This window comes from Marmota marmota, unplaced genomic scaffold, assembly GCF_001458135.2.
Source record: "Marmota marmota marmota unplaced genomic scaffold, marMar, whole genome shotgun sequence".
Classification (NCBI taxonomy): Eukaryota; Metazoa; Chordata; class Mammalia; order Rodentia; family Sciuridae; genus Marmota; species Marmota marmota.
In genome coordinates, this window is record NW_026000101.1 from 7,104,313 (window position 1) to 7,114,650 (window position 10,338).

Here is a 10,338-nt window from a genome sequence, read left to right on the forward strand (position 1 = left end):
GAACTAGTATCTGTTCCTGATTTGTCATGGACCATCATGCTACTTTGATATTGTTCATCCCTCTGTTGGGATCATTCTTCCTCCTTTCTCCCCTGAAGTCCTTAAGAATCTCAGCTCAAACAGCCCGTCTTGCACCCCCCACCCTGACTCCAGCATAGAGAATTAACTTAGTCCTTCAACTGTGTTCCAGTGAGCCTTGAAAGAGCCTCTAGCATGTGCTCAGGCGCTTAACTACCCGCTCATTCCCTTGCCTGCCTCCCTCACTAGACCCAAAGGGCAGAGACCATAATTCTTCTGCTTACCCAGGTCCTGGTCCATTCCCCAGCACATGGAAGATTCTTGATAAATACTTACTGAATTGAAAAGAATCATCAAATGATGAATTGGTGAATTTTTTTTCAGATTTGATAGAATCCTTTAAGATTAACCTGTCCATAGATCTCATTTCTTAAATGAAAAAGAATGATACCCTGAAATCACCCAAAAATTTAGTGCCAGAACTTGTATAGAACATAAACCTTCTGATTTTCAGGCCACTAAGTTTTTTTTTTTTTTTTTTCTGTTTTTCCTTTTCCCATCTCCCAGTTTCTAGGCTGAAGCTATTTTTTAGTTTGACCGCTTTATTCAACTCTGGTGACATGACCTTCCCCCAGCTCTAGCTTTAACAGTCATAGAAATAATTTTCCATAAATCCTAGTATGAGCACCAGGAGGAAGAGAGAAATGTCAGAAAGTAAAAAGAATATATCCTAGCTTGGAAATCAATCATTCCTAGAATCACACTAACCTAGCAAACCTTGCCTCATCAAAGACATCTTGACTTGCAATCGAGGTCCCCTCACACTGGGCCACAAGCCATCCCTGACCTTCAGCCAGAAAAGCTGGGGCTTGATTCCATGCATGACCCTGACCAGTCTCCTAGAGGTAGATAACTGATCTCTGCTCTCTGGACAACAACTGCTCTCTGGTTTTCTATGTCAGACTGAAAAGAATGCACATAAACACAATAATGACACACAATCTAACCAAAATGTGCCTGAAGACTCCTGGTGCCTCATCCATCTCAGACTGAAGTCCTGGAATACTAAGCTCAGTCACTAAGCTCAGCCTTGATGCTCTTTACCTCTCCAATCTACCTATTATCAAATTCCAATAGGAACTCTCCCGAGGTGAGGCAGGCAAGCGGTGGGTGGTAGTCTTCTGCAAGAGATTTGACTATGCATTCTACAGAAATTTAGTGAGCCTCTGCTATGTGCTCCTGACATCAAAGGTGTGGTGCTACACAAGATAGATAAGGTCTTGCCTCTATGGAGCCTCTGTTTAAGAAAGGGAGGCAGACATTCAATAAATAACCAATTGATCACATAATATGATTTCGGGAAATATTGGGTGCCATGAAGAAAAATAAAAAATAGTCAAGGAAATTTAGGTTTAGAGATGGGAAAATGTCTATCCTAAATTGGGAGGCAAATAAAGACCTTTGACATAAGACCTACAATTAATAAGGCAGCAGGCCATGAAAAATATCTCAGGGTGAACATTTATGGCTGGGATGGTTTCATATACTGACACAATTGTTAATAACAACTTGTTATACAGTTATACACTTAGAATGATCCCAGATTAAAAATTAAACTATATGCATTTAGAAATAAATTTTGCCACATTGCCCTAAGACTCTGGTGAGATTGAATTTAAGGTAGAGGAAACAGTGAACACTGTGGGAATAGACTGGAGTGTTTGGAAACAACCAGAAGACTGGGGTGTAGTGAAATTATGCTAGAGAAGAGGGAACAAGAGATAACTAAAGAATGGACAAGTACATCCTGTAGGGTTTTCAGGTCATGGTGAGGAATTGTTGTGTTTTTCTAAACGTATGGGAATGTTCTTATATGGAGAGTCTTTAGAGGGCTTGGGGCCAGAGAGTCACAAAAACTAATTAAGATATTTAAAAGTTCCACTCTGTTTTGTGTAAAAAAACAGACTGTGTGTGAACAAGAGGGACAGAGAACCCAAATTGGAATTTTCCTCATTACTCTCACACCGTCACTCAACACAATACTTCTGACACCATCTACGTGAATATTACTTTCCACACTCCAAATAGTCAGTTCCCTATCAGACACTGACTGAAGGTCCTATAATTTAACTCAATCCTGATACTGTCTACCTGGAGATCCAATCAGACCCCACAGGTCAAGGGCTCAGTCCCCCAAAAGTGTCCTCACTTCTGATGCCAATTTCAAGGCCCAGATTATAACTTGTGTTTCTGATGGACCAGTTGTAAATTGGGATTCCTACGACCCCCCTCCTTGGGTTTAATTAATTTGCTGGAGTGGCTCACAGAACTCAGGGAAATATTTATGTTTCCCATTTGGTATAAAGAATATTACAAAGGATATAGATATACCATCATATGGTAGAGAGGCACAGGGCCAGGCATGGAAGAAGGGACATGGAAGTACCCTGCCCTTTCTGAACACACCAGCCTCCAGAAATGACCACATACTTAGTAATCTGGAAGCTCTTTGGTGGTCTTTTGGTGTACCCTTTTCTCCTCCACAGTGCTGGTGATCAATCCCAAGCCCTGGCACGTGCTAGACAAGAACTTGACCCCTGAGCTCTTCCTCCAACACTGTCCTTTTGAGTTTTCATGGAGGCTTCATTATATAGGCATGATTGACTAAATCCTTGACAACTGGTGATCAACTAAGTATTCAGCCCCTCCGTTTTCCCTAGAGCTCAGGGATAGGGCTGAAACTTCCAACTGGATAATCACATGATTGGTTCCCTTGGCAACAAGCACCCATTTGAGGCTATCTGGGAGCCCACCAAGAGTCATCTCATTAGAATTGAAGATCTACAGGAAAATCTCAGGGATTTAGGAACCCTGTGTCAGACACACCTATCACTCCTCAAATTACAAAGGCCTTGGGGCTCTGTGTCAGGAAGCAGGAGACAAAGACCAAATATTAGAACTGGGAGCAGAGAGCAAATATGCACTTCTAATTTAATCATAATATCACAGACAGCTACCACAGTTATCTGGGTGAAAAAAAAATGATGATGGTTTGCACTATGGTGATGAAATGTGATCAGATATGGGATAATCTAAAGGTAAAGCCAACTAGTAGAAGAGGGTGGGGTGTGATATATAAGAGTAATCAAAGTTTCTCCAGGGCTCTGGGCTTGAACAGTGACATGAATGACAGTACCTCCTGCAATAGTTAAGATTGAAAAAGAGCAAGTTGAAATGAGAGAAAAGGATGAGTTCTGTATTTACTGTGCTAATCTGGAAAATTTAATCTGATTATCCATTGGTGCTGTTAAGTAACTACAGGGTATACTAGTCTTCAAGTCAATCCAAAGAGATGAGTGTAGGAGTTAAGAGTATATAAATAGTATAAGCATATACTCATCTCATGGAAAATTTTCTTGTGTTTCGTTTGACATGTCCTTGTTGTCAATGATTACTTATTATTTCTTTTCCATCTATTAGTTTCCTTCTGTAACATCATTTATTTGTATGTCAAGTCTCTTGATTCTCTCCTCCAGCAACTCAGTTTTTCCTTCAAAATTTCCTTCCTTTTATCTTTCTGCTGAAGTATTTTTAGCAGACGTGGCCAGTGCCCTGCTTTACATACACCTGCTCAACCTTAGATATCAACTGCAACAGCTGTGGATAATTCCGTGTGTGCCCAGACTTACCTTGTGATGACAGCTGTCCACTTCAACCACTGATCACATCTTGGAATGCAGAAGACTAATGCCTTCAGGGACATTGCTCAATCCATGGAAAACAGAAGACTTAAATTCTTCAGCCTTCTGGACTTCAGGAGCTCTCTTATGGTTTTGATAGAAGGTGTTCCCCAAAAGCTCATGTGTGAAACAATGAAAAAAGTTTAGAGGTGAAATAAATAATCGAGTTATGAAAGCCTTAATCCCTTGATAGGGATTAACTGGGTGGTAACTATAGGCAGGTAGGGTGTGGCTGGAGGAGGAGAGTCATTGGGGGTGTGCCTTTGGGGTTTATATTTTGTCTGTGGTGAGGAGAGGAGTCTGTCTCTCTCCCCCTCCCTCCCTCCCTCCCTCTCCCACCCCCCACCCTGCCTTCCTGATGCCATGTTCTGAGTCACTTTCCTCCACCTCATTCTTCTGCCATGATGTTCTGCCTCACCTTGGCCCTAAAGAATGGAGTTGGCCATTCTGAGATCTTTGAAACTGTGAGCCCCCAAATAAACTTGTCCTCCTTTAAAATTGCTCGTGTCAGGTTTTTTTAGTCATAGCAGCTCACTTCCAAGAACACTCTAGATGCTCTCAGGAGGTCCCACTGGTTTTGCTATCCATAGCAATGATTTCAGTAATGCATCCTTGTATCAGGTTCTACTTGTTCCCCGTCTCGCTCTCCATACTCTCTCACCCTTGCCTCCTGGAGTCATCTCCACAACACTCTGCCTGCATCCAAGATTCTGTCTCAAGTTTTGATTTGGGATGATCCTGAGGCAGGAAGAAGCAAAACCAAGAAAGTATGTTAAGAGATTCTTGTATTTACTTCTGCACATCAGTTAAGCCACGAAATTGGACCTCAACAGTGATAATCCTCTCCTTTAACTCAAATAGTGAAGGTTTTAGCTCAAAAATAATCAATTATCAAGCTCCAAGGATACATTGTGTTTTGTACCCTCTCTAGTTCTCTCAAGTTAAGATGATTATCGGTCTCTTCAAGCATATCCATTTCCCCATGTGTGTGCCCTACTTGTTCAATCTGACACAGTTCTCTGTTTTTAGGAGCCATCAAACCTAAATACTATGATATCCTGTGACAGGAACCAGTTTAAGGTCAGGATATCAGCTCCCACCTGATGCTGCTAGGAAGCTTCTCTAGACTCAGATCTACTTGGACTCTTCCAACTAGAGAAAAGGGAAGAAGTCCCCCCACACACACACGCACACACATACACACCTTCACCTTTTTCTTGGTCTTTTGTAGGTCAGGCAAATGAGCTCACTCCCTCGTGTTAGATTTCATCTTGATTCCGAAAAATCTCTGAAAACCAGTGTCTTCCCAGACCCAAGACTCTTCTACTCTCATCCTTAATCTCTGAGGCTGCTCTCTGAGTGACTGCCCGCATGGAGGAGAAGCTCCTTCCAGTTGCCATCCAGGGAACTTAACAGCGCCCAAGGGTTACTGACAGATCTTGGTTCCCATTCGGCTCTGAAAAAGCAAATTTGCTTAGAATCAGAGTGGAGGGAAATAGAGTAATACTCACCCACCATGTTACCAGAATCTCTCTTTTAGTTATAGGTGGTTAAACTTTGAACCAAGAGAAAATCAAAGAAGTGAGTACACATAAAAAGGACTAGGGACAGGGTTCTGTGTCATGTAAGCCTTAGAGGGGAGGGAGAAAAAGAGAACTTATCACAAATACAATTCAAATCAAGTTTTAAATAAAATATTTCTAACAACATTATATTTTATTGATAAAAATACAGTGAGGTAGTACTGAGAATAGTGTGGGAAGGGAGGACCTTGTTGATACAGGAAGTGACTCTTCAATCTTAGTTAGTACAAGACAGAAAAGAAGAAAAACTGCATCCAACAGTGAAATTAATCCAGCTACTTTTCTTTGGTAGAAAACACAGCTCAAGCAAAACAGGTCAGATGTCTAAGGGAAGAGTACATTGGCCAAGCAACTGGGGAACCTGTGTCCTACAAAAGAGATGAAATGCATCCCAAGGAGGGGACCAGCCATTTGCAAGATCCTTTGAACATAGAGAAATCCAAGAAGACAGGTGACTAAAGATAGGAATAAGGGTACTCACAAGGCTCTCATGACTATCAGGAAGAGAGACCAAGCATTTGGTTGCAGGCTAGAGAAACAAGAAGTTCACATGGAATTCTAACATCTACAAAAGTCTCTACTTTTTAGACTATAAACACTAGACCTATGGAATAGCTAACATTTCATGTTTATTAAGCTTCTTAAAAGTCTTGTACGAATGCTTGCTCTATCTCTGATAATTACAGGAGAACCAGGAAAGGCAAATATGCTACCCAAAAATGTCCCATGAAAATATTCGCTCAGAAGAATTCATTAAAATGGGAATGGCCAGGCGGGCTAGATGATAATAATAAAGAATTCAAATGGAACTTGCCAGTTTAAAGTCATCTTCACTTATCTGGTTTAATGCGATCCTTAAAACAGTTCTGTGTGAATGATAAGGCAGCTATCATTAATAGTCCCATTTTATAAGTGAGGAAATTAAGGCTCAGAGAAGTTAAATGACTCATTCAAGGTTGCTTGCTAAGTGGAAGAACTGGGACTAAAACTCAGGGCTGGCGGCTGGAAGGAAGGAAGGGTAATGACTTTTAACTGAAATGTCTACCAGGAGTGCCATGAGCCAGGCTGGGTAACGGCCGCCCCGACTCAGGCTGGGCAGGCAACAGGCCAAGAGCAGCCTGTTTCCCAAGCATTCCTTCACTTGTTCAAGAGATCATGAAAATTAAATTGGGCTATAACCAGACCTTAATTCCCCACCCTTGATGTGAGGAGCCATATTTGTCTCATTAGCCAAGGTCATAAACTCCAGCAGGAGGGAGAGAAGGAGGCAGAGGATGAAAGTGAGGAAAGGAAGGGGAGAGCGCCGTCTGAAGAAGCAGGAAGTCAGCAGAGAGGGTGAGAGGGCACGTGCAGGACAAGTGCATCTCATTAGAGCAGGAGCACGCCCCTCCTGGCATTATCATAATTACATTTTAAGCTTGTGTAGCTCTTCGCGGTAGTTTTATAAACAATCTGTATGCTCTCATTTGATCCTCATTACCTCCCTAGGAGGCAGGCAGTGCAGAGAGGATCGACCACACTATGCTAGGGAAGGGATGAGGCTCTTAGACATTAAGAGACTTGCCCAATTGGCAGATCCAGGGCCAGTAAAACCTGTGGTGTTTGACTCCTACTCCACAAACAGAAGGCCATTGTCCAAATCCCCTTGAGCCAAGCAGAGACAGAAAAAGAGCTCCAGTATTCTTTTGGCCATATAGTGCTGCCTCTCTCTCCTGCACCTTTTGATACACAGATATATCAAATGAAAATTTTTATTTCTGAAAAGCAGCAGGGAGTTGAGTCTGAAAGTGCTATTACCAAATGTTAAAAATCTAGTGGACTGTCCCTATTCTTTAGCTGTATTGGTATATGGATTAAACCTAGGGACTAATGTACTAGGTCATCAGCACATACTTTGAGATCTGTACCATAATGGTGTAGAATTAGAGAAACTTGATCTACATTGCGTGTGAAGATCTTGGCTTCAAATTACATCTCTTGGACAGTTGCCTTCCACAGAAAAGAAGTGTTAACAACTGACTATCTCCAAAGAATAAGGCTCCTCAGAGAGCCAGAATGGTTCGACTTTTGGAAACAAAATGAGGTGCTATACAATGATCTGGACTATCAAATCAGGAAGTCTAGGTTCAAAACCAGTCTGAATTTCTGGGTACACTGTATAATATGGATAGAAAGCACATTAAGTAAGAGTGAAGATTTGGATTGAGAGGGGAGAGAATGGGAGGTAATAGGGAAGTACTGGGGAATGAAATCTAACCAATTATACTATGCCCATTTATGAATATACCACAATGAACCCTCTCTCTCTCTCTCTCTCTCTCTCTCTCTCTCTCTATATATATATATATATATATATATATATATATATAAAACATGTCACTATATATATATAAATAAATAACGTAACAACACACTAATATACATATGATGCACTAATTGAAATGATAATAATAATAATAAGGAAGATCAGTAAAGCAGAGCAAGCAGATTCAGGGAGGAAGGAGGGGAAGGAAAGGGAACTTACTATGGAATGATACTGATCAAATGATGTTGTGAACATGTACAAATATGGCATAATGAATCCAATTATTATGCATAACTATAATACACCAATAAATTTTCTTAAAAAATGTAGATTTGGGATACAAATAGATCCAAGTCCATATCCTGTTCTTATCACCTTACAAAAGTTATAATTAATCTCAAGACTTGAAATCCCATCATCTATAAAGTAAGGATAATCATGCCTGTCTTGCTGGATTGTGCTCGACAAATGACAGCTATTGGTTTTAAGGAATATATATTCTTCAATGGAACTACAAAATTTTTATTCCAAATGGCAAACATTGGGACTTAAGTTGCTCAGTTTTCACACCTATTCTTTTTCCCCAATAAAAATATTGACTGGATATCTCTTATTTAATCCCTTTGTTTTATTGTATCAGTACTAATTTGACAGATTCTTCCAAATTTGCCAACTTAAGTCATATGTACAAGGAAACTTCTGTATAATCATGTTTGAAAATAATAGGACTTTATTAAAATAGGTTTCAAGAATTAAGAAGAAAGATAAAATATTTGACAAAAGTCTTTTAAAAGGAATACTTAAGAATGTAGTTGCAATTTTTAGATACAGGCAAATCTTAAGCTATCCATGTTTAAGTAGTTCCACTCAATTTGACAACACAGCATTTTATGACGATAATATAGAATTTTATGGAAATTTTTCTAAATAATGAGATTAGCCCATGTTCACATTTTTTAAATATTTAGAAGAAATGTCAGCTTGTCGACACATGATGAATTGCAATTTTACATTTTCTCAGAGTGTGGTGGTTGGGGAGAGTCTTTCAATAGTTAGAGCATAGACAATATTCATTGTTGGCAGAATTTCCATGTATCTTCTAAGAAAATAAATTAAATGACTTATCCATGAAAGAAATTAGATGTTCAGACCCCAAAGTCCTGGGGCAATTGCAAAGGAATAACAAGTGGCCTCTACCCCTTGACACCTGGATCATGAAATGTGACCCTGCATCATCTAGGCTGGAACTAGACTGCTAGAGCCAAGCCACCAACTGTCCTTTGGAGACTCAGCTAATATTACTGCTTCTGCCCCTGGGAAGGTTATCTTTAGAACATACAAATACAATGGTTATAGAGTAAGAGTGTCTGAATTTGAATCTTAAATATGACTAGTAGCCAACTTTTAATCCAAGACAACTCTCCAAGCACTGCATATATAACATTGCATTTCATTAGTTTAACTCCATAAATAGATACTCTTCTTATTCCCACTTTTACAGTAAGGGAACTGAGGCACAGAAAATCAACCAACTTGCCCAGGGTCACTTGGAAATTGTTGGAACTGGAATCAAACTTGGACAACCTGGCTCCACTCTGATCTTTCTTTCAAGGTCAACCACTTGTGGCTTTGGGCAAGTTATTCAGCTTCTCTATTCCTCATTTGCTACATGGAGATAATGATGCCTCATTAAAGTATAACAAACATGTAAAATTATTAAAATGATTAACAAGGATAATGACTCTATTTTTCTTAGCACAGTGTCTGGCGCATAGTAAATGCTCAACAATGGTTGCTTATTTACAATGTTGTCTTCTTGGTGAGGGAGGAATGACATTTTATTCATTAATGCTGAGAGCCATAACCAAGTAAGAATGACGCATGGCATTTTTTGGTTGAAAGGTGACTCTGCTCAGGGATTAGGGTGGCTCCAGGTTTAGGGTGGATCCTGCTGGGAATAGGGTGTATCCTGCTGCCTCAGGCGCCTGCTCCTTGAGTTCCCATGGAGTTCTCATGGGGTTCTGAGAGAACTGGTATGCAGAGCCCGGTGGAGGGAGTATATTTTTCCCAGAATGTGCCTGTAGAGTGCCGGTGACAGTTCGGGAATAAAGAGTTGCTGTTTGAATCTACAAGGTTTTTGTGGTGGCTCAGTTATTTTGTGCCCAGCCAGACTGCGGCAATTGGTGGCCCGTGCGGGGGACGCCTGAAGCTTGGAGGTAAGTGAAATTGCTCGCCCCTGAGGGAAGGCTAGAGAATGGGTGACCATTTCAAAAAACAATGTGTTCTTGTTTTGATTTGTTTTGTTTTTGTTTCAAGCTGCCTATCCCTAGAACTTTCTCAGGCAAACTGAGAAAAATGGTTGGCTCAAGGTTTGAAGTTTTTCGGCCCTGAGGAAGAGAAAATTGATACAACGATTTTTTATTGTTTTTGTTTCATTAGGTTTCAGTTTTGTTTTGCGTTATCTAATTGGGTTGCGTTATCTTTATAGTAGATTAGAAATTAGTAAAAAACAAACCGAAAGAGTGTTAAGTAAATTTTTAGAGGTTCAGACCATGGAGAAAGACATTTTAGATCAAGCAAAAGAGAAGGTCTCTCGAGCTAGTCAGACAGAGGAAGAAAATTTAAAGGAAAAGGGGCTATTAGGAAAAAAGCTACAACAGGAGGCTGCTACTAACTCCGTTCTATCACCAGA

The 10,338-nt window shown here is 40.3% G+C and overlaps 1 long non-coding RNA gene across 1 annotated transcript in view; it reads right to left on the bottom strand.

The window, feature by feature from the left end:
- Positions 1 to 4,115: 4,115 nt before the first annotated feature.
- The window catches only part of LOC125610674, a 56,377-nt gene continuing 50,154 nt past the window's right edge, over positions 4,116 to 10,338 (bottom strand). Inside the window, exons 2-3 of the long non-coding RNA XR_007340668.1 lie at positions 4,963 to 5,214; positions 4,116 to 4,496 (exon numbers count right to left, since the gene is read on the bottom strand). This is a non-coding gene — a long non-coding RNA (uncharacterized LOC125610674). The remainder of the gene's footprint in view (positions 4,497 to 4,962; positions 5,215 to 10,338) is intronic.